At 47.2% G+C, this 25,651-nt stretch overlaps 1 long non-coding RNA gene across 1 annotated transcript in view; it reads left to right on the top strand.

The window, feature by feature from the left end:
- LOC146799093 (uncharacterized) overlaps nt 1-23,001 on the top strand; it is a 40,413-nt gene extending 17,412 nt beyond the window's left edge. The window contains exons 3-4 of the long non-coding RNA XR_014969236.1: nt 19,700-19,810; nt 21,185-23,001. This is a non-coding gene — a long non-coding RNA (uncharacterized LOC146799093). The remainder of the gene's footprint in view (nt 1-19,699; nt 19,811-21,184) is intronic.
- The last annotated feature ends 2,650 nt before the right edge of the window (nt 23,002-25,651 follow it).

Raw genomic sequence — 25,651 nt, 5'->3', positions numbered from 1 at the left:
AGGTTTTCACTTCTCATTTGCATCAATCATCTGAGGGGCCTGTGGTCTGTCTGAACCTGGAAGTGAGTCCCAATAAAGTGGGTCTTCTTCAGTGCCCAGATCACAGCAAAAGCTTCTCGCTCAATTGTACTCCACTTCTGTTCCCTTGGAAGTAGCCTTCTACTAATTAAAGCTACAGGCTGGTCCAGGCCCTCATCGTTCAGTTGTGAGAGAACTGCATCCACACTATGCTCTGAAGCGTCTGTCTGCACAACAAATTCTTGTGCGCTTTTGGGGGCCTTGAGCACGGGTGCCGTGCACATGGTTGATTTCAGAGCATCAAAAGTGGTCTGACAGGCATCTGCTTCCTGGAATTCAGCTTAGTCAAGGGGCAATAATGGTGCCATACCCCTTAACAAACCTTCTGTAATAGCCGGTGAGACCTAAGAAGGCTCTCACCCCATCTGTGTCTTGGCGGTCTCCCAAGCCAAAATGTTGTCAATCTTAGGTTGTTGGAGCGCCACCTGGCCGCTTCCTACCTAGTGCCCTAAGTACACCACAGACCCCTGCCCTATCTGGCACTTACTGGCCTTGAGAGTGAGGCCCAACTTCTGAAGGGCCTTCAACACTTCACAGAGGTGATGCAAGTGTTCCTCCCAGCTGGAGCTGAACACTGCAGTGTCATATAGGTAAGCAGCGCTGAAATCCTCCAGCCCGGACAGTAGCTGGTTGACTAGTCTCTGGAATGTGGCAGGGTTATTCTTCAACCCAAAGAGCAAGACTCTGAACTGGTAGGGCCCCTCTGGGGTTGAGAACGCAGACCTCTCCTTGACCCCATTGGTTAGGCCAATCTGCCAGTACTGAGACGTCAAATCAAATGTACGGAGGACCTTGGAAGCTCCCAACCGATCTATGAGCTCATCAGCTCTGGGGATGGGGTGCGCGTCAGTCCTGGTGACGGCACTGAGTCCTCGGTAGTCCACACAGAAACGAAGATCAGGTGTGGCACCGGCTACAGCAGCTCCTGGCACCAAGACCACTGGGCTGGCCCAGGGACTGCTGGAGTGCTCTATCACCCTAGTGCTAACAACAGACAAAATGATGCGACGGAACAGATCAAACAGATGTTTCTTTCATAACATGAAGGATACCATAAATTACTCCTTCACAAACAATTACTTATATGTTGAAATAAATCATCCATTAATTATACCATTGTTCGGACACAGTTTCGCTCGATAAATCTCTTTTTATCCACATATCAAGACGATTTCAAATATTCATCTCATACAAAATTGAATAAGCAACAATCCATTATTCAAAAGAACAAAAAAACATACAACACAAAGGACATTTAGTCACTTCCTTATTCCCCTACAACAAATATATATATAATGGATGCAACCATTATTATCATAGGCATTCCATAGCATTAGAGTCGCCCCATGGGACAGTACTGGGGAGCGGGAAACGGTATTTGCCCCCAATCTAATTTATTGGTACTGTCTCTCTCTTGGTTTGAAAAAAGGGTTTAAATTCTTCCGGGGCTCTTAATACAAAACAATAGTCGACGCGTTTCAGCCCAACTCGCTTGGGGGCCTCATCAGGACTAGGGTCTATAAGGATATATCTCCTGGCGCAATATCAGAATCCGCAGAAAATCCTAAATTTTCTTTGAAGAGCAGCCAATAAACTACGGCGAGACCACAAATCAATTCAACAAGCAGCCACAGTCAGTACACTGTGTGCGAGGCCAATGTCTCCTTTCGTCGTATGCAGTCTATTACTATCTTGCATCCTATGTGGAAACTCGTAGTCCCTGGAAAAGGCGTGCTTTCTCTCTCTCGAATGCAGCTCTCCGTGCGGTTCCCGATTGGAATCACCCTAGTGCCAACATCTTAGAAACTTCTTCCTTGATGCTGGCCTTGACCCTGTCAGTCAACCTGTAAATCTTGTGTTCCACAAGAAGGCTGTCCCCAGTGTCCCACTAATAGGGGATTCCTGGGGTCAGGGAGAACAGGTAGGCGGACTTCCCCAGCACCTGGCGACAGTCCCTCTGCTGCTCTGGGGTAAGGGTGGGGGAGAGGTTCACATTATCCACTAACCCATCTTGCTCCTTGTTAGACAGGAGGTCATGAAGAGGCTCACTCTCCTCTTCCATTCCATCATCTGTTGCCAAGAGCATGTTCACTTCAGATATCTCAAAGTGAGGCTTAAGGCAGTTCACATGCAGGACACTCAAAGGGTTCATTGGAGACTGCAAGTTCACCAGGTAGGTGACGTCACTTTTGCACTCCACCACCCCAAATGGCCCAGTCCACTTATCCTGGAGCGTGCACGGCTCCACTGGTGGCATCACCCACCCGTTCTGGCCAGGTTGAAACTTTACCAGAGTGGCATTCTTGTCATACCATCGTTTCATCTCCTCCTGGCTGGCTTCTCTTGGGCGAGCTTCCTGAAGTGTGCAGTCTGGTTTCTTAAGGCCAGCTCTTAGCTAAACACATCCTGGGGAGGTTTCCTGGGAGGTTTCTCCCAGCCTTCTTTCACCAAACTGAGAGGTGCTCTTGTAGGGTGTCCATACAGCAATTCAAAGTGACTGAACCCTAAAGATTTCTGCTGTACTTCTCTGTAAGCAAACTGTAACGCCCTGAACGTCTCAGGATCGTTTAACAGACACGATAATGAGAACGCAACCACTTGTGAAGGTTTAGTTATTTTAATGAAGGCAAAAAATAATACAAGGAATAAACAAAGGTTATAGTCACTGGAATCCTCCAGGCTAAGTACGTTACCAGCCCACAGCACGGATGGTCCTAACCGTCCTCTGCATATACGCCGATCCCGGCGTATGCCAACAGAGGGCAGAAATGAAATGGCCGACAATGCCAATCGGTAGGCTGTGAGGGGCACGAAGAGTGTTGGGGAGAATCGAGGAGTCAGGGAAACACCCAGCCGGGGTCTCTACCTGAAGGGAGCAGCCGCTCAACCTCTTCCTCAGACTGCACCGGGACGCGGAGTCACCTCCTGGTGATGCGTCACCGATACCCCAATCACAAGCAAAGAAGACTGAACCGAGAGCAGCCGCTCGATCGATCCCGTGGACTTCCGAGTCTGTAACGCGGCAAACACCTCCTGGTGTGCGTTACAGCTGGCAGTCCCTGTATCTCTGGTCGGGCTGGGAGTTACGACTCCAACCAGCAAAAGCGCCACTGCGCTTTGACTCAGCCGAGTCAAAAAGCGAAGCTCAATGGTTATCCGGTAGAGCTTCCGGGTCCTTCACAGGTGACGATGGGGCAAGACACGGCCCAGGGAGTAACGACTCGACCTACCTCCGTTCTTGCCTTACTGGAGCACCACTCCGGAACACTGCTCTTCACTAAGCAGGTACGTCGGTGTAAACACAATATCCGACAGCGTTGTACCTCCCGGTTCCTCCCTTTATAGGGCGTGTTTTCCTTGAGTTATGTAACAGCTCTCCTGTTTACATAAGGGCGTGTTTTCCTTGAGTTATGTAACAGCTCTCCTGTTTACATAAGGGCGTGTTTTCCTTGAGTTATGTAACAGCTCTCCTGTTTACATAAGGGCGTGTTTTCCTTGAGTTATGTAACAGCTCTCCTGTTTACATAACCTCTCAACCGCTAAGCATCCTGGGAGATGTAGTCCGTTTTCGCTGGTTACCGTTTTCCTCCCCTCGCATGACAGGAATTCTTGACAGTACATCCTCCCTCTCAGCGGCTCCCCACGGGTCCAGCGCTGGCAGGAAAACGCCGATGGAACAAGGAGACCAAGCGCGGAGCATGAACCCCTTCAGCCGGTTCCCATGACTGCTCCTCCGGGCCATAGCCTTTCCAGGCAACCAGGTACCACAGCTTCCCCCTGCGCCATTTGGACGCCCGTATGCCCGACACTTCATACTCCACCTCCGACTCCACGCATACCGGCCTAGGTGTCCCAGACGGCTTGGAGGGTGCTGGTTTGAGCAATGATACATGAAAGACAGGGTGTATCCGCAATGACTGGGGCAAGCACACCTTCACGTTCACGGGACCCATACACTTGGTAATTCGATAGGGGCCCATGTACTTGGGATGGAACACACTGTTCTTTCGAAACCTCATGTTTCTTGTGGATATCCAGACGTAGTCTCCAGTGCGGTACAGTGGCCCGGGCCTTCTCTTCCTGTCTGCCGCAGCCTTGTATCTTCTCTTGGCCTCTATTAGGACAGCCCTTGAGCGCATCAACGTGTCTTTTATGTGTGCCACCCTGTCCGCTGTGGCGGGAATCCTGTCCTCTCTGAACGGATGTAGAAATGGCAAGAACCTGGGATGTTGGCCATAGTTGCTATAGAACGGAGATGACTGTGTGGAGCTGTGAGTGGCGTTGTTATAGGCTATCTCTGCAACCCATAGCAAGTCGACCCATTCTTCCCTGCCCTGGTCCACAAAACATCGCAGATACTGTTTGAGCGTTTGGTTCAGGCGCTCGGTTTGGCCGTCCGTTTGAGGGTGGTAGCTGGTGGACAGGGCGGTCTTAACATGCAGCGCAGTGCACCAAGTCTTCCAGAATTGCGCAGTAAACTGCGACCCCCGGTCCGACACGATCACCCCAGGTAATCCATGCAGTCGTACCACATTCTTTAGGAGTAGTGACGCCAATTCCCCGGCCGTAGGGACTCTCTTGCAGGGGATGAAGTGCCCCATTTTCGTCAAGTAATCCACCACCACCAGTATTGCCGTCATCCCTTGGTCTACCGGTAGGCCCACCACGAAGTCCAGTGATATGCTATCCCATGGTCTATCCGGGGTCGGAAGTGGATGTAAGAGCCCTTGGGTTCGGCCATGGTCGGCCTTCATGGTAGCACACGTAGGACACTCCTGTCCCCACCTCCTGACATCCACTCTCATGGTTGGCCACCAGAAATGCCGTCCCATGCTAGCCACCGTTTTTTCAAAGCCCAAATGACCTGCGCATGGAGAGTCATGGCACCAGATGAATGCTTGTTTCCTTAGCCTAGGCGTGGGTATCAATGGGCACCTGCCCTTCAGGGGTATCCCGTCCTTCAGCTGCCATTCTCTGTGACTGAGGAGCCACCTCCGCCATGCGAATGACCTGATCCCTCTCTTTATTCCCCTCAGGAAAGTATCCGGTTGGATAACCCCCAATACCATCCTCGGGGAAATGATGGAATGCTCGGTCGCAGGCAATGGTTCCTTAACTGCAGATTGACGGGACAGGGCGTCCGCCTTCCGGTTTTCCGTCCCCGGCCTATATGTGATGCGGAAGTTGAACCCCGCAAAGAAGATCATCCACCGCAGCTGTCTGGGAGAAAGGTGTCTTGTGGCCGTCATGAACTGTAGGTTCCGATGGTCCGTGTACACCGATACCACATGTCTTGCCCCCATCAACCAATGCCTCCATTCGGTGAAGGCGTCCTTGATTGCGAGAAGCTCCTTCTCCGCAATATAGTAGTTGCGTTCGGCGTCGTTGAGTTTGCGGGACATGTACGCAACGGGATGAAGCACCCCTGTGTCGTGGTTGCGTTGGGACAAGATAGCCCCCAGCGCCACATCCGATGCGTCCGCTTCCACCACGTAGGGGAGATCCGGATCGGGGTGAGCCAACACCGGCGCCTTACCAAAGGCGCTTTTCAGGGCCTCAAAGGCTGTGTTCGCTTCAGGGGACCAGACAAACTCCTTGGACTTCCTCAGTAGCTGTGTGATTGGAGCCACCAATCCTGAAAATCCATCTATAAACCGCCTGTAAAAGTTGGCGAAGCCAATGAAACTTTGGACGTCCTTCACGCTTTGGGGCACCGGCCATTCTTTCACCGCCTTGATCTTTCGTTCTGCCATCTCCTGTCCCTCTGGACTCAGCATCACTCCGAGGAATTCCACGGATGTGACGTGGAAGTCACACTTGCTGAGTTTACAAAACAGCATGTTTTCCCTCAGCTTTTGGAGCACAGCTTTGACGTGGTGTACGTGCTCCTCCACACTGGACGAATAGATGAGGATGTCGTCGATATATACGACCACGTAGATATCCAACTCCTCTCTGAATACCTCATTCAAAAAGTACTGAAAGGCTGCCGGGGCGTTGCACAGACCGAACGGCATGACGAGGTACTCAAAAAGGCCGAACCTGGTCTTAAAGGCGGTCTTCCACTCGTCTCCGTCCCTCATGCGCACCAGATGGTATGCCCCTTTCAAATCCAACTTGGTGTAGATACGAGCTTTCTTGACCTGTTCCAGAAGTACACTGATGAGAGGCAAGGGGTACCGATTCTTTACGGTTATCGCATTCAATGCCCTAAAGTCCACACAGGCTCTCAGCTCCCCATTAGCCTTCGGGATGAAGAAGAGTGGCGAGGCGGCCGGAGACTTGGACGGGCGGATGAATCCTAGCTTGAGGAGTTTATCCAGGTACCCCCGGAGATGCACGTTTTCAGACTCCGTCAGGGCATACAGCCTGCCGCTGGGAACGCTGGCCCCTGGCACCAGGTCGATCTGGCAGTCAAACTGTCTATGTGGTGGTAGCACTTCCGCCTTCACCTCATCAAATACATCCTCAAAACTGTGATAAGCCTGGGGGAGAGCCACATCTTTTTCTGCCGCTGTAGCCACCGTCTGACTCCCGCTCTCATCTGCGTCAAGGGATTCCGTTCTTATTCCACAATGCAGGATGCAATACGGTGACGTCAGTTCGATGCGATGTGTTGGCCAATCCACAGAGGGGTTGTGTTTCTGTAGCCACGGCAATCCCAATATGACGCCATATTGGGGCGCTCGGATGATGTTAAAATCGATTTGTTCCAAATGGTTCCTCCCACATCTCATCGGAAGGACCCCCGTGTGCTGCCCGATGGGCCCCGTCACCAATCGCCTTCCGTCTACAGCATAGACGTCTTCGGGTACAGCTTTGGGAAGAAGCACTAGCCCTAGCCTGCATGCCTCGTTGTGGTCCATAAACATGCCAGTGGCCCCTGAATCCACCATGGCCACAACGGGTATCCACTGGTCATGCACTCCCACGTGCACCGTGAGAAACAGGTGTCGTTGTCCCTTAGTGACCGAGTTGGAAAGTGAAGGGATGGATGAGTGACTCCGAGATGCCCCTTCTTTGGTCTGGGAGTCCTCTAGTTTTCCGCCGGTACGTCCACCACGGCTGTTACCGACCGGTTGGCCCGATAACGTGACGTCTTCGGTTTGGCAGGGCATTCACGTACGTAGTGGCCTTTTTTGCCACAATATAGGCACAATCCTTGTTTACGGCGTGACTCTTTCTCCGTGGCTGTGAGGCTCGCTCGTATTGCGCCGATGTCCATGGGTTCTCCCTTGGATGCGGTGGCAGTTTCAGGACTTCCCACTGTCACATAGGATGGAAGGGATTTTCCTTTTCTCCCATGATCCCCCTTTCTTTCACTTAGCCTATGTTCCAGCCGTAATACCAGGTTGATAAGGCCCTCACATGTCTTGGGTTGTGGGTCAATATGAGCCACGGCGTCCTTGAGCTCATCGCACAGCCCGTGATGGAAGAGCGCCGTCTGTTTAGCAACAGGCCACTTGGTTTCCGCAACCAGCCTTCGGAACGCGTTGAGATACTGCACCAGGTCGTTGGATCCCTGTCTCAACTCAAGCATTTCACGGTCCGCCGTGTACGAGTCAGCCCTTCTGTCGAAGACCTTCAGGAATTCCTCGCGAAAAGCACCCCAATCACATAAGATGGGGTCGTCCCTGCTCACCAGAGGTACGGCCCATTGTGCCGCGTTTCCAGCCAAATAGGATATAAGGAAAGCCACACGAGCCTGACTCGTGGGGAACGCCCTTGGTTTGCACGATAAATGTAGCGCCACTTGTGTGAGGAATACCTGCACTGTGTTAGGATCCCCACTGTACCTCTCTGGTGTTGCCAAGGGGACGGCTACCGGCATTTCCACTACTACCGCAGGGGTCTGGTTCGTGAGGGAGGTGCTGGGCGTGAGCGGGTCCAATTGGATAGCATCCAGTCTGGCTTTTACATCGGCTGTTTCTTGCCTGGAGGCAGCCAATTCAATTTGCACAGTCGCTAAAGCAGCCAGCACATCATCAAGTGTTGCCATGTCTGTTATCGACCGGGAGACAGTTAGTGTTATTAAGGTCGGATATTTTGTAACGCCCTGAACGTCTCAGGATCGTTTAACAGACACGATAATGAGAACGCAACCACTTGTGAAGGTTTAGTTATTTTAATGAAGGCAAAAATAATACAAGGAATAAACAAAGGTTATAGTCACTGGAATCCTCCAGGCTAAGTACGTTACCAGCCCACAGCACGGATGGTCCTAACCGTCCTCTGCATATACGCCGATCCCGGCGTATGCCAACAGAGGGCAGAAATGAAATGGCCGACAATGCCAATCGGTAGGCTGTGAGGGGCACGAAGAGTGTTGGGGAGAATCGAGGAGTCAGGGAAACACCCAGCCGGGGTCTCTACCTGAAGGGAGCAGCCGCTCAACCTCTTCCTCAGACTGCACCGGGACGCGGAGTCACCTCCTGGTGATGCGTCACCGATACCCCAATCACAAGCAAAGAAGACTGAACCGAGAGCAGCCGCTCGATCGATCCCGTGGACTTCCGAGTCTGTAACGCGGCAAACACCTCCTGGTGTGCGTTACAGCTGGCAGTCCCTGTATCTCTGGTCGGGCTGGGAGTTACGACTCCAACCAGCAAAAGCGCCACTGCGCTTTGACTCAGCCGAGTCAAAAAGCGAAGCTCAATGGTTATCCGGTAGAGCTTCCGGGTCCTTCACAGGTGACGATGGGGCAAGACACGGCACAGGGAGTAACGACTCGACCTACCTCCGTTCTTGCCTTACTGGAGCACCACTCCGGAACACTGCTCTTCACTAAGCAGGTACGTCGGTGTAAACACAATATCCGACAGCGTTGTACCTCCCGGTTCCTCCCTTTATAGGGCGTGTTTTCCTTGAGTTATGTAACAGCTCTCCTGTTTACATAAGGGCGTGTTTTCCTTGAGTTATGTAACAGCTCTCCTGTTTACATAAGGGCGTGTTTTCCTTGAGTTATGTAACAGCTCTCCTGTTTACATAAGGGCGTGTTTTCCTTGAGTTATGTAACAGCTCTCCTGTTTACATAACCTCTCAACCGCTAAGCATCCTGGGAGATGTAGTCCGTTTTCGCTGGTTACCGTTTTCCTCCCCTCGCATGACAGGAATTCTTGACACAAACAGAAGACATGGCAAGAGGACATCCCACTTATGCCTCCTAGACCTGTGATCATGCCTTTAAGGGTCTGGTTGAATCGCTCAACCAACCAGTTTCCTTACAGATGGTAAGAAGTGGTGAACTTATAACTTACATCACACTCCTCCCATAGAGACGTCATATACTTAGATATGAAGTTGGTACCCCGGTCATATACCACCTCTCTGGGGAAACCCATGCGGAAAAGATTCCAGTCAATGCACAGCTCACCACAGGGGCCGAGACTGTCCTAAGAGGAAACGCCTCCAGGTAGCATGGTCCACTAAGACCAGGATGTACCTGTTGCCAAAGGCTCTTTTAGGGTCCAGGGGCCCCACAATGTCAATTCCCACCTGCTCAAAAGGGGTGCTCACAACAGGAAAATGTTGAAGAGGAACTTTTAGACAAGAGTCATCTCAGCTGGCTCCCATCCTCCATTTGGAAACAACTCCTCCCCCAGCACTACACTAACCAACCTAGTTGATGGTGCACTAATGGGTGCTGGTGTGGCCTTGGGCACATTGGAAACCCTTCTCTTGTCACCCTACTGATCAAAGGCAAAGTACTTATGGGATCCCCTCTCTCCAGGTCTCCCCTAGGGGGCCATGGCTGCTTCACATTGAGGGACTGAGAATTCCTACCCTGGGAACTAGTTATGGGCCCTTAGAAAACTCCTTCTGGTCCCCCCCAGTCTTCTGCTGGGGATCCTGCCTAACTTTGGAGGGGTTTCCCGCATACCTCTTGTGGACCGTGTTACTCATTCAGCAGTCCGCCTCCTGAGCAAGCTTCCTGGGATCATTTAGCTTACAATCCATTAGATACTGGTGTAGCTCTGGAACACCAAGACTATACAAGTGCTCCCATGCAATTGAATCATATAGCCCCTGATAGTCAGTTACCTTACTTCCCTTTATCCAACAATCCAGTGCTCTGCAAAAAAGATTCACACATTCAACCCAAGTGTTAGAAGCCATTTTCTTAAAAGATCTGAACTTTTCCTTATACTGCTCAGATGTGAGCCCATACCTGAGGCATAAAGCCTCCTTCATGTTGGGATAAGTAAGGGTACCCACCTCCTCCAGGGGTGTCAGGTTGCTCCTCCCATTGGCCTCAAAGTGTCTCCACAAGTCCACTCCCCAATGCTTCCCTAGTGTTAGACGGTAGACTTCCTGCGTAGAACTCCTATGGTATATGAAAGAACTACCCTGCCCACAATGCATCAGTAGGGTATGTAACATGTGTGCCTTCCCATACTGCACTAGAACTTAATCAGCTGACAAGATCAGCTTATAAGCTGGGAGCCACAGATCCCCGGTACTTGGCTTTGTTTCCTGTTTCTTGGGCCACGCCCTGTTTGCCTTGGATTCATACAGACCTTGCCTCAGAGAAGATGGTACAGGACTTCTACCTGTGGATTGCAAAACCTTGCTTCGGCGCGAGGTCGCGCTATTGGAATATAACTTGGATCTTTGGAGGCGCTTGCATGTGCTAACCATCACGAACTAGTGACTCATTTCCAAGCGCGAGTAGCGCTGTGTGTGCTTTTTTAAACTTTATTGTTTTCGCAGCTAACGCAAGCCCGCGCTGCTGTCAGACCCGACTTCTATAGCGCGAGGAAGCGCTACGAACTTTCAGTCTCGGGTACGTTCATGAGCGTCAGGACGCTCGGTGAGATAGTGTGATTGTTTCCGGCAAGCGTGTGGGAGCACGGACGCGTTGCCTTCACACGGGAAAGACTCACAAGCGGCAAGAAGTATTGCTCGCCTCCTCCCCCTCCTATCCTGGCTACATCCGGAGTCCTTTCTTTGTTTTTTGTGTTTGGAGCATGTTCAAGCTCGCGAGAGAACGCTTGCTCTCGATACAACCTTGGCTTTGTTGATCTGACGATCGTGAATTCGCTTCAGTCGGATGTTGAGGAATTGACCTTGTGAGTGGAATCTCGCTCACCATCCTATCTACAAATCTACCAAGAGCTGTTAATAAGTGAAAACCTTCTCCCATGTTTTGTGAGTACTATCTTCGTTTGTCCTGGATGTAGCATTTGTTATGGGGTAATAGGCAGACGTATGCCGTGGACTACCTTTCTTTTTGACAATTCTTACTAATCAAGCCCCCCCTCAGCTATCTGTTGTGTAAGTGTGTGAGGGTGCACAATACAGCCTTATATTGAAGTATAATAGCATGTTAGATAAGGTGTTTGTCCTAACCTGTCCCCTTTCTGCTTCTTGTATTGCTGTAGGTTCTTCTTCTCTACTGAAGCGCTCCTCCCTCACTACAGATAATCCTGAAGTTCCCTGGTGGCTCATACCGGTCTCTTCGCTCCCTAGAGGTACCATTCTACCCACCTTGTGCTCAGTAACAGGGGTGTGAGGTATCTCGGGTGAGAGGACAGACATCAGCTTCGCTCCTGTGGATATTGGCTAACTCTGTACCAGAAGCCTGAGGCCGCGACAGAAAAGCCAAGTCCACGGTTATTCTATCCCCCGAGCGAAGATGGATAAGGGCGCCTCTTTCGATGCCCTTATGGATAATGCATTATCCCTTACTACCCCGCCAACTTCCATGAGTGAGTTAGCGCCAGTGGTAGCAAATTTACAAGCAGAGCTTAGCTCACTGAGAGGAGAAAATCAGCGGCTGGTCTCTGAGTTAGAGGTACTAAAAACACAAAGACAGTTAGAAGATAAAGCACATGACACTATACCTAAATTCAAGAGGAGTTATATCCATCCTGCACATTTCCAGCTCCCTTCTACTGCTACTGTCTCTACTAATGTGGTTTCTTCCCCCGCCCCAGTGAACGTAACAGTAGTGACTCTCCCCCAGACCCCTTTAGCTATGCCAGAAAGATTTAGTGGGGATAGCAGCACGTATGGGATATACATGAACCAGTGCCATCTCCAGTTCCTCTGTAGGGCAGCCTCCTTCCCGGATGATGTGGCGAAAGTAGCCTTTATTATTTCCTGTCTCAGTGGCAATGCAGCTCTCTGGGCGGTGCCTCTTGTAGAGAACGATGACCCCATATTGTATGACCTCTCTAGATTCAAAGAAAGAATGAGAAGTCATTTTGCTCGTCACTCCTACATGCAAGCGAGCGATAATGAATTATTGAGTCTTAAACAAGGATCTAAAGATCTGTTGACGTATATCACCACCTTTAATAGGTTAGTGACCGAAACGCAATGGCCTGAGGAACAAAGAACTTCTTTGTTTTACAGGGGTCTAAGGGATGAGCTAAAGGATATTTTGTCACAAATAGTGGATCCCCCTGAGGACTGTCCTTCGTTCATGGATCTAGTCGTTAAATTGGACCATAGATTAGCGGAAAGAAAAGGAGAAAAGTCCAAGAGTGATTATACCCGTCTTTTTCTTGCTAGAAGCGAGAAGAAAGAAGTTAAGGATACCAGTGAACCCATGCAGATAGGGGGTGTGAGGGGCCCACTATCTGCTGAAGAACGCGAAAAGCGTAGAAGATTGAATCTGCGCTTGTACTGTGGCAAGAGTGGTCATTTCGCTAGAGAATGTCCTGTTGAACCTAATCCTCCTCAAAAAACCACAGCACTCAGGACGGGGGCAGCGGCGCTGTCGGAAAACTAACTGACTTGGACAGTTTAGAGATCGCTCTTCCAAGTCCTATTACCGGACAGATCTCTAATTTCTTGGCTAATACCTTGGCTCTTGTACCGAAACATTTCACTATCTCGGTTGTAGTTTTACTACCTTCTCAACATAGGAAAACTATGTCCATATTGTTAGATTCAGGTGCTCCCGGAAATTTTCTGGATATCTCTTTGGCTAAGAATTAGGAATAGACTTCGTCCCTAAACCTCAACCTGAAAAAGTAAGAGCGGTGGACGGAATAGAATTGTCCTCTGGTCTCATCACATACCAAACCCCTAATCTTAGGATGATGTGTGATTACGGACATACAGAAGTTATTACCTTTGACTTAATCGATGCCCCGAGTTTTGGTGCCATTCTGGGAGTCCCATGGCTTCAATTACACAATCCTCCCATTGATTGGGTTGCTAGAAAAGTCACGCTTCGTTCATCATACTGCTTGACACATTGTTACCATGACACTACCCATTGGCACACTTCGTTAAGTTGTGCTTTGTCTCTTCCAGATACCTCCGCTCCACCCCCGGACTATGATGAGTTTGCAGGCGTATTTGATGAGGCACGAGCAGTAGCCTTGCCCCCTCATCGGTCCTACGACTGCAGGATTGATTTGGTACCAGGTGCCCAGCTTCCTGTCAGTAGGGTGTATGCTCTTACGGAACCGGAAAATAAATACCTCCATGAGTACCTACAAGACATGTTACAAAAAGGGTTTATCCGGCATTCCACTTCCCCAGTTTCCTCCCCTATTTTTTTTATTCCAAAATGCAAAGGTGGTTTAAGAGCCTGCCTGGACTACAGGGCATTGAACAAGCTGACAATAAAAAATAAGTACCCTCTACCACTCATCTCTACTCTGGTGTGGAAGGCCAAGATCTTTACGAAGCTGGATCTTAGGGGGGCCTATCATTTAATTCGCGTTAGAGAGGGAGATGAGTGGAAGACGGCCTTCCGTACAATATTCGGGCTGTTCGAGTATTGTGTTATGCCCTTTGGCCTATGCAATGCCCCTGCGGCATGTTCAAGCTCGCGAGAGAACGCTCGCTCTCAATACAACCTTGGCTTTGTTGATCTGACGACCGTTAAGTCGCTTCAGCCGGATGTTGAGGAATTGACCTTGTGAGTGCAATCTCGCTCATCATCCTATCTACGAATCTACCAAGAGCTGTTAATAAGTGAAAACCTTCTCTCATGTTTTGTGAGTACTATCTTCGTTTGTCCTGGATGTAGCATTTGTTATGGGGTAGACGTATGCCGTGGACTACCTTTCCTTTTGACAATTCCTACTAATCAAGCCCCCCCCCTCAGCTATCTGTTGTGTAAGTGTGTGAGGGTACACAATACAGCCTTATATTGAAGTATAATAGCATGTTAGATAAGGTGTTTGTCCTAACCTGTCCCCTTTCTGCTTCTTGTATTGCTGTAGGTTCTTCTTCTCTACTGAAGCGCTCCTCCCTCACTACAGATAATCCTGAAGTTCCCTGGTGGCTCATTCCGGTCTCTTCGCTCCCTAGAGGTACCATTCTACCCACCTTGTGCTCAGTAACAGGGGTGTGAGGTATCTCGGGGGAGAGGAAAGACATCAGCTTCGCTCCTGTGGATATTGGCTAACTGTACCAGAAGCCCGAGGCCGCGACACCTAGGACCTCATTCATGCAAAGTGCTGCCTCATAACTTTCAAACCAAGCAAAGATGTCCTCCCCCTTCTGAAAATTCTGTACCAGATCCTTTGGAATGCGTACCTTCCCCACAGGTTGTACTGCCTGCATGCTGCCACCAATTAGCCTGGACTCCACCTGCTTGGCCTTGTTGTCCAGCTCATTCAAACTTAACTCATGAGCCAACAACAGTTTTGTTCCTCCTCTAGAACAAGGGCCTTCTCTTCCTCCCACTGTTTGTGCTCCATTTCAAACTTTTTGATTTCCATTTCATTCTTCAGCTTCTCAAGCTCTCTCTGTCTCTCTCCTGTCACCTATCCTCCAGCTTCTCTGGGGACAGATTCCTGGATGACACACTGCTGCTATTCCTAGAAGATGCTCCAAAGGCAACTCCTGAGCATTAAACCCCCTTGCTGATTCTGCATTTCCAGATCCCCATTCTCAGCCTCCCCAGCCTCTTTTGCTTCCCACAAGGCCCTCAGTGCCTTCTGCAGCTCCTCCTTCCTGGAAGATTTTAATTGGGCATCCAACTTCTTTGCAAAACTGTTTAAGTTGATCCACTTTGTAAGACTGTAACTTCTCAATTTCAAACACACAATTTGCAATATCACTTGCTGGCTCACAAGAGAGAGACATGGTATGTGGAAACTTCAAGGGTTATCAAAAAATAGGACCAAAAGTCAAAAAGCAGTATGTGGTTGTGTAATGATCTGCCCTCAGCAGTAGTGTACACTAATCACTGTATGTCAAGTGCAAATACAAATACAAATCCTTACCGCTGACGATCATTGTTAGAAATGCACCTTTTTCCATTTAGGAACCCTTTCTTCTAGTCAGGAAAAGGGAGTTACACACTTTAGATAACCCCTGCTCACCTCCTTGGTAGCTTGGCACAAGCAGATAGGCTTATTCCAAAGGCAATGTTTAAAGTATTTGCACCCAGACACACTGTAGCACAGTGAAAATACTACAAATGAACACCACACCAGTTTAGAAAACATACATTATTTTTTATCTAAACCAGATGAGCTCTAAATGACAAAAATCCAACATCCACAATTCAAAATATGACTGACTTTTAGGAGGTTTCAAGCAATTCTGACCATAGAAAACAATGGATCCTTGACTTTTACACAAAGTGCCTCCAATGCATCAATATCCGCAAAGCAGCCACAGAGAGAAGTGTTGAAAAACACAGCGTCTCGTCAGTTCCTGAGTCCTTGGGGAGGCAATGCAACAGTTCTGCTGCACGCAGGAGAAGTGATGCGTCAAATCCGAACTGTAGGGGGAAGTGATGCGTTGATTCCAAGATGGTCTAGACTACAGGTGATGTGTCGAAAAACCTGCTGCACAGATGCGATGTGTTGAAATCTGGGCTTGCTTGAGGTCGAGGTGGTGAAAGAAAAATAGGCGCTGCGTCGATTTCTTCAACCGCGGTCCCACGATGCGTTGATACTTTCAGCCTCATAGTGGGGCCTGCGTTGGAGTCGGTACAGTGATCTCAAACTTCAGAGATCGGTGCACAAGACTCAGCGTGCACAGATTTTTCACCCACCAGCAGGCGCTGCAAAAATTCTTCGGTCGCACGGCAGTGGAACGTGGACATCTCTCCTGCTCGGCGGTGCTGTCTTGGAAAAACAAGTAGAGCAACAATGGTTCTGTCGGGGAGACAACAATTACATTGCTGATAAAGACGAATCTTGTTGTGATTACTTTATAAAACTCTCTGCGTAACCAATATGCCAGAGAGTACAAGTGGGCTAAATCACAGCGTGCAACAACATGAATATTGGAGCACAACAATACAACAGGAAACTCCAATTTGCTTGCAAAAAATGATTATTATTTTTTTTTTTGAGTTTTCACAAACCATTTCTAAAAATGCATTTTTCAAGGGCTGTCAAAGTGAGGCGCAATTGTAAAATGACCAGTGTTTTAAAGTGATACGGGTGCTCATTGCTGGTAGTGCAGTACATATATACAAGATTGAAGCAATATACAAGTATATACAAGATGATGAATGGTCAGAACAGCAATGAAGATAATATCTCTGGTTGTGGCAGTGAAGCTCAATACTATACACCAAGAGATTTGTTAATGCTGTACCATGTGTTATCGTCAAAGCGGGTGATGGGTGATGTGTCGATTTTCTTGGTTTTTTCAAGCCTTTTTAGCTCCCATCAATTTAGCTCCCATCAATAGGAACAACCTCAAGAGGCCCAGAACTGGAGCAAGCACCTGCTGGCAGGTCAGAACTTTCAGCAGTGGAGTTCAAGGAAGCTGGTGATGAAGTCTTTGTGTCCCTGAGACTTCAGAACAGGAGACAAGCACACACAAGCCCTTGGAGATACTTCACAAGCAGGTTCACTGAAAAGTGAGTTCCAGTCTTTGTCCTCTCCCTAACATAAGCAGCAACTGCAGGTCAACCCAGCAAAGCAACACACAGCAAACCAGCAGTTCTTCCTTGGCAGAGGTTCCTCTTGATTCCAGGAGTAATCTGGGTTGTTAGGTCTAACATCTGTACCACATTTTCTCTTTGTAGTCTTTGTTGCAAGAGTCTCTGACCTCAGTAAAAATGAGTTGTGTCCTCCCTGGTCCAACTCCACTACAGGAGGTAGAGACACCATTGTTCAGAGCAGACACAGCCTATCAAGTGCTAGTGAAAATTCCTCCCACTACTCTAAATGCAGAAAGGTCTATTTAGCCTGTCTATGAGTCGCCCAGGAAAGGCAGGACACACCTCAACTCCCCTTGTGACTGCCTAGAGTGAATGCAGTGTACTGTCCATGGGTATTTTAGAATGGAATTTATCATACTTTGGAAGGCCGTAGGGGCTCCATGTAGCCCAAGTGGTAACACCGTGAACTGATATAAACCCCCCAGAGTAGAGAAAGCTATTTTCTCTTTGTTTTGCTCTCTTAAGGGGACCTGCCAATAACCTATACATAAGTCTAATGTACTGATTTATTTTGCCTCTCCTATTCTTTCAATCGTTTAATCCTCTCTTGGGAGAGGATAAGTATCACATTTGGAGATTTTATTTGCCTCTCTAAAATCAATACAAAATGAACCGATCCATTGGATTTTGGCACTAAGAAAATTGGTGAATTCCATTCGCTAAGGGAGAGTTTGATAAGCCCCACCTGGAGCATTTGTTGTATCTCTTCTCTATGATTTCTCTGCGGGCTTCTGGGATATGATAGGGTCACAAACGTACTGTTTTGCCAGGAGAGGTATTTATTGGATGATCTAGCACAGCAGTTTAGCAAGGAACAAAGGAGAACACATCCTGCAAGGGTTGCAAGTGAGTTTGAAGGTCCTGACTCAGGCTGACAGGTAGGTTTGGATTGATACATTGCAAATACAATGGGGCTTCCTCACTGGAATTACTGATCAGGACAGGTAGATACTCCTACCATTTTCTTTCAAAGGTTTATGTGATGGATCTGTTTTACCTGTTTTTTCAGGATTCATCTCAATGCGATAAGTGTCAGAAGTCACTTGTTCTATCACCTTATAATGTCCTTGCCACTGATCTAAGAGATTTTGTTCCGATGAAGGCATCATCAGGAGGACTATGTCCCCACTGTCTGAGGTCCTGGCATTCGCCTTGGTATCATATTGGACTTTTTGCAACAGTTGGGTGTTCTCCAGATTAGACCTCACTATGCTTCATATCTGGCCCAATTGGGTTTTAAAGCTAGCAACATACTGCAAGAGGGGTTTTGACGACTCTTCCTCCTCTTTTTCCATTCTTCTTTTGCCATGTCCCAAAAAAAAATGAGGCTGACGGCCAATGAGCAATTCGAAGGGAGAAAACCCGATGCTCTTCTGGACTTTACAACAAATTGCTAAAAGAGCCAGGGGCAGCATATCCTCCCCCTTTCTGGTTTCTACATCCAGGAGCTTCTTGAGAGTACTCTTAAGAGTGGTATTGTACCTCTCAACAAGGCCGTCCCTTTGTGGGTGGTAGGCAGCAGTGCATATTTGTTTGATTCCTAACTGCTGACACACTTTCTCATTACTCGTGAAACAAAGGAGGTCCAGTCCTTTGGTCATTTAAAACTTCTTTTGGGGATCCTACCCTTGAAAATATTGCTATCATGGCCTTAGCTACGTTGGTGGTGTTGGGCTGTTGCAGCGCCTCTGCTTCAGGGTATCGTGTGGCATAGTCCAGATGGCTCTGCTGCTGGCCCCAGTAAGTCCTCCTGTTGTTAATATTAATAATTATATTTCCCTAACTTTTACTGCACCTTATTTTTTCAAGCTATTATTTCTGTTTCCTAATTCTATTTTTTACCAAATCTTCTTTGATCTATCTGTTTCTAAATTCGTGTTGTCCCTGCATTACCTACCTACTTAGTTATTATATTTCTAGTGTCTGTTTTTTTTACATCAATCTAACTGCCTCTGACTCTGTACTACTATTAATCTATAGCTTACTTTATAATTTATTCTGGTTTCTCAGTCAGCTTTCTCTCTCCCCATATATTTTGTGGACTGCCTAGTGGTGGTACTACTGTAAGACTTAGAGAACACATTGGTCCTTTACTACTATTAGGACTAGTACTCTGCTGGGCAGATTGCATGCCCAACTAAGGTATTCTACGCATGTTTTTGTTTGTTGAAATTAGAAGGCTTTCTTTTACTTTCTTTCTCATGCTCAATCAGTAAATAAAATGATGGTCACGTTGGACACTCCAAAGTGGTGTATTTTTACTTTTTCTCATCTAGGCCTAGTACTATTATTATTATTAGCAGCAGTTGATTGTGAACAACTGATTACCGTGCACCATGGCTGGAAGGAAGTATGAGGAGGAGGAGGGCACAATTATATTTTCCAACCAAGAGAGAGGACTCGAGAGACCTCATGTCCGGTTGTCTGCCCAATTGGCCACTCTTTTTCTTTTTAAAAAGTTTTAAAACTCAGATTCACCAATAGCTCTAGCCACTGAGTCCAGTCCTTTGGGTTGTCCTCTTCTTGAGAGACTTTTCGAAAATTGCCACCAACAAAATGCCCAAACAGATATTTCACTATTTTTAATAGGATAGGCCATACTACTGTCTACATTACTCTAGTACCTGATTTGTACTAGTGATGTGTGTAGTGTATGTATGTATTGTATTTTCAATCTTGCTAGTGAAAATAAATAAATAGGGGAGGCGTATATGGCATCTAAAAAATGCATAATGTTTTTTCTAGGCGTACCGACCACCAGTGCCTGTGCCAGCGGCGGGTTAGGCGACTCAAGCCAGGAGGGAGCAAATGCTGCAGGTGCAGGGCTGGGTGAGCCAGCAGTGGTGGTGGGCGGTGGTAAGTTATATTCCTTACTTATTAACAATACACACTCACTGCAAGGATGTACACTGTACTGTTGAGAGATACTAAGTTGTTGTGAACAACGGTTGAAGAAGACACCCTCCCTTTACTTAGCATTAGCAGTAGCATTAGCGGCAGGAGTTGAGTAACTAATGGCTTCTTCTATCTGACTTCAACTCAGCTGGGAAAGTTTTATGAAGAGACTAAGAGTCAGACGACCTTGATGGATGGGTTAAACGAAAAGGGAAAGAAGGATGGAAGTAGGAAGGACGGGTGACATGTAATATGTGACTGGCAGAGAAGGATGCATGGGTGGAGGAAGGGGGCCTGAGATGCATAGGTGGCTAGGAATTGGATGCATGGGCGGTTGAAGGATGGGTGAAAGGTGAAAGAAAGTATGCCTGCCTGGGTGGGTGGGTGAAACTGTATAGGGTATAGGAATCCTCCAGGGGGTTTGATGTTTACTTTGAATGGAAAGATGCCTGGATGGTATTCAATTATAGCATGGGTGGAGACTGTCACTGGATGAAGAGAATGTCAAAGAAAAATAAACCGTGCCTGATGAGCAAAGCCAAGGGTGAAGATAAGAATAAGATGAGAATAAAAAAAATATAATGCTAGAAGAGCAATGCAATGATAAATAGAAAAATTGCTGGAAAGAGAAACAATGACTGTTTTTTTTCAATGTTTTTTTTATTCAAGGTTGTATTTCAGAATACTCCCTTGACTCACAGTAATTTGCAAGCCCAACATATATATTGTGTATCTATGTACCCATACCCACTCATCAATCGCCTCCTTCCGACTCCGAAGCCCACTCCTATGTCATTTCGACCGTGTCAGCAATGGGTGGCCTTTCGGCTGCATGGTTGCACAATCAATCAATAGTACCTCACGTCGTCCCATGTATAATTATTCAGATCAGATATCATCTGCCTTGTTGTAGTAGTCAGGGTGAAAGTGAAATTGAGCAGTTGCCATTGATGTAACTGAGTATAGCTATAATAGAATATTAAGATAATTGTGTAGTTGTAGACTACAGCTTCCCCACCTGCAGACAGTAGTAAATAAAAATAATGTGAGTCTGAGACACAAGTATGTCTGTCTAGGGCGCACACTGACTGAGCTGGCATGCCTACAAGGTCAATTTAGGTAAACAAGAGAGAGAGATGAAGACTTTTCTAATCCATAGTGCCTAGTAATGCCTGAAACTCCTACAAATGTTAGAGGCCAAGGAAGTGGGAGGATACCACAAATGTACTGTGCTTGCTAGTGCTACTGTGCCACTATACCTTTATGTGTATAATACATTTTGTGTTACTGTTTTGCTAAGAGTATTGGTTACAATTGTTCTTTTTCTTGCTATAGCTACTCCTTCCCAACCGAATTAGCAGCTATGGCCCGGCAACGGATGCTGGAGGCTATCCATACGGAATTTCGGCGGCTGGTGGTTCTGGCAGAGGAGGAGGCGGCAGCAGCAGCGGCAGCCTCCTCCAATGCCCCGTGCCCCAGCCAGGCTCCCACAGTGCCTCCAGTGGTACAGCGCTGTGGTCTGGCAGCCGCCCGCTGCACTTCTTCTTTGAACACTGCTGCCCACCCCTGTGCATGCAACTGCAAGGTATTTAAGCACCGCATGCTTCTACGGATGGCGTGCCTAGAGGAGCGGATAAACGCCCTATAGAGTAACAAGATCCAGTGAACCCTCCGCCAGAACTCCGTCACCTAGCCCCTTTTTAAATCTTTTTGGTGGGTGGGAATTGGCTGCTGGGGAAAAGTTGTGGTTTATGGACAATTGACATTGGACTCTTATGATGGGCATTGGTTGGGGTTAGGGAGAGGGGTGGGTCAGGTGCTGTGTTTTTTTTCATTAGTTCATTTGATAGGGGAATACATTATTTATAGTTTACATATGATGTAAATGTTTTGTGGGGGGTTACTGTTTTACTGCACACGGTTTCCTTTGCTGCAGCAGGGCCGCAGCAAGTTTTTGATAGTGTAACACACCAACAGATAGATGTGGTACCCTCACTTGTGACTTGTCCTACTAGCACTGTCAGTCTCTCCTCCTAGTCTATGCAGACTGCAACTAAAACACCTATGGACTCGGAAGGATGTGTGTGAATTAATTTCCATATTATTAATTACACCTCCCCCAAACTTCTTCTCTTACCTGTGATTGATGTTTATTTATACTTAGGCGAAGCGATGGCTACATGGTGATGGTTTGGTTTCCCAAGGTGCCATGGTGGTGGTAGTAGTAGTAGTAGACACTGACAGTAGCATTTGCAAAAAAAGAAAATGAGACAGTCGGTCACCTGAGGGAGACTCGGGAACAAGTAGTAGAAGTACAGTACACAAGAAGACTGCCAAACAAGAAACCATGATGATGATAAGCAATGCTAAAGTAAAAAAAAACAGAATGCCTGGAGAGCTAGCCTAGTACAAGGTATAAACTGAAGTCGACTCTAGCTATGATGATGAAGCGGACAAGCGGCTTCGTAACCTTCAGTGCTGGAACTAGGATGATTGATGACTCAATGCTGGCAACCAATTATATTATTATGATGGATTAGTTATGTTCCTCTGGGAAAAAATAATAATACTGAATATTGTGCATGGGTGAGCAATCTAATATTGCCAGTGTGGGCTAAAGGGAAGTATATATACCTAGAGCAGAAGAAGATCTTCGCCTTGCCTTGAGTTAGTGTTGCTTTCACCACATCCGCTCTAGCAAGTGTGTGATCAATAATTGGTGTAAATTGAATTTACTCACACCTCAATATAAATCACACAGCCTGGAGGAAGAGGGTTAGGGTTTGATGAATGGTTGGGAAGGGGGGTTTGAGGAAAAGGTTTGACAAACACAAACACTACACATGGACAACACACAATCTTGGCAGCCGACCATCATAAATCTGTTAAGGGACAAAAAGGAAATGCATGCATGATGATGACTTGAGGAGTAGTACTAGACAAGTCGTACAGGACAGCAGTATATTATTAATTATTATTATGCAATTGCCTTGCCTGTCTGACCCCAGAGAGACCCAAGTAACATACATTATATGTTCTGTTGTACTGGGCTTCCTTTTAAAGCTAGTAAAAAAATAAAAAAAATATCTGTAGGAGTCAAATATAAGCAAACAAAATAAACAACAACACACACAGTCGTAATGATTGAAGAGAAAAAATGAATGAAATGAAATGATACTATCATTATTGTCAAATTGGGAGTTGCATCTCGGCATTCCTCTTGGTCCTTCCTTGTACTGTCCGTCCGTCAATCTTGGGTGCCTGCCTGGTGGATGCGGTTTGGTAAGGTAAGTGTGAGTTATTTTTCCCAGTATAGCACAGGGTAAAGGCTGGCCTGTATGTGTAGATGGAAAAAAAAGGATATTAAAAAATCAAGGAGAAAAGTAAAGTTAAACTGCATAAATTAAGGAAGAGTGCAACAAGAAAACTTTCAGAGGCGACATGGATAAATCATGTCTACTCTGTTTCCAGCAGTTACCTCCAACAACAGGAGCAGGCCCGCCCACCCAACCTCCACTTAGCCTAGATTTTGAGCCAGACAGCACTGAGAACACATACACACACTCAGCAACATAGCATTTTCCAAATTAAGTAACAAAATCAATGCACCGCTGCCAGTCATACCATCACACTCGCCTCCGCTACTACACAGACATGTAGGTCTGGTGTTGTTTACCTTTTAGGCCACTTCATGAAAAGCCCAAGTTATTCCATCAATCATCTCCGATCCTACTGACTGACTGCCAGTATGGTATGGTCATGGTGTTCAACTCTGTAGTGTCCCGAGTGAGTCCAGAATCAAAAATGCAGTGGATTGGCCTGCGGTAGTACAATTTAGTTATTGAACAACAAGAAGGGAAACATTGACTTGGGTATATTTTTATTGTGTGTAGATTAAATACTAGTAGACATCATGCACAGCAACACAAACACCAATCACTCAGAGTCAGCGTGCAATGCATGCCATCATTTACCTGTTCTTCCGGGGCAGTCCCTTTAGGCTCGGAAAGGAGGATAGATATATAGTTAGGTTCTTTGGAGGGACTCGAGGCAGACACACATCTCACATTTGTTGTACTATTCTTCATCCAGTGTATGGTTTGAAGGAAATGGATTTAGTGCGAGTCAGGACTCGGAGGTGTGGACTTACTTTTTCACTGACTGCACACAGTTGCAACTCCAATCTGGCAATAAAAGAGTAAGACGGTGGTGATGGATTTGTTGTGATTCGAACGAGAAAGACAGTGACACACACAAATAATAAAAGTAAATATTATTCCTTAGCTATATCTTTTTGGGGGGCTTTTTTTGGGGCATCAAAGCAAGAAAGAAAGTAACTCGAAAGCCTAGTTGTCAGGGAAGTAGAGCTCATCATCAAACTCTGGTGGTTCACCCAGAAGTAGGTCACCTAACACACTACTTCCATGACCTGAGTCCCAGTCATCATCTTCCTGCTGTGCTACTTCAGGTATGGTGTAATCCAGTGGTATAAAGTGCTGATTCATTTTGATCATGGTAAACCTCTCCACGTTTTGGGGCGAGAGACTGGTCCTTCTCACTGTCAGAACGGCACCAGCAGCACTGAAAACAAGCTCAGAAGAGGGACTTGCGAAAGGGCAAGCCAGACAGTTTATCGCCAGCCTGCTGAGCACTGGCCATTGGCGCTTTTTCCCATACCAATACAGCAATGGGTTTTGATCAAAGTAGACCTCTGTTGGGTCCTGTACCAATGCTCATGGGTGCTCCGCTTTGCTCAGCCTCTTTTCCTTTGCCTCAGCACTAGACTTGAGCCCTTGCTGTAGAAACAATTCCTGTGCCGATTTTGGGGCTGATGCTTCTGTTCTTGTTGTTGTTGTTGATGTTGTTCTTGGTGTTGTTGGTGGTTTTGGCTGCTGTGAGCCATCCGCACTGGCCTCAGGTTCTGAAGTTGAACTTGAAGCTGGCTGCCCTGCAGTCCTTGTTGTGCCCCGGAGTAGCGGCCCTCTAATTCTCTGTCGTTCTTTTTCTAGCTAACTGGCTTCCACAGCTATCCAAGTTTTGTAGTTGGCAACACCCCCGCCTGAAAAAGGAATGAAAGTGTGCAGTAATGCTTTGTACCGTGGATCCAGAATTGTGGCACAAATGTAATGGTTGGATGACACAATCTCATATGCTTCTTTTTTTTCCTCCACACCTGCATACATTGCAGACACCCCCTTCAGCTGTTCCTGTAGCATGTGCAACAATGAGATAGCATGGCCCATAGTACAAACCTCCTTGCTGACTTCACGTGTGAAGACCTTGAAAGGAAGTAGCATCTCTGTCAGGCATTTAACCAGGTCCCATTAGTCCATCTCAATGATCATGCCTTTCACAGTGGCATCCCCTTTTTGCATGAAAAATTAATTGATTGGTCTGTGCTGCTTAAACAGACGTTCAAGCATGTAATAAGTTGAGTTCCAACATGTTGGCACCTCCTGGATGAGTGCTTTAACTGGCATTCTATTATCATATTGAATGATCCTCAATTTTTTGGCCGATAAGGTGCGCCTCCCACTGGATCAAGTGGTGTTTTCTCAGATGGGTTGTTTGGCCTCCAGTACCATAGTTTGTACCAAGCTTACCCCAACTAACACCTTGTCCACAAATAGAGCATATAGCAATGTTCAGCTCCTTCCTGCTAACCGAAAAGAAGTCCCAAACTGGGGAGGTCAACTTTTTGGCGCTGCTGATGCCACTTGCAATGTCAGATGAACTGGTAGCTGGGCGAGAAGCTTGACTCTCTGCAGTACCTACTTCTGCTGAGGTGGATGTGGTGGATGT

Source organism: Triturus cristatus, chromosome 9 (assembly GCF_964204655.1).
Source record: "Triturus cristatus chromosome 9, aTriCri1.1, whole genome shotgun sequence".
Taxonomy (NCBI): Eukaryota; Metazoa; Chordata; class Amphibia; order Caudata; family Salamandridae; genus Triturus; species Triturus cristatus.
This window is presented reverse-complemented; position numbering and strand designations above follow the sequence as displayed.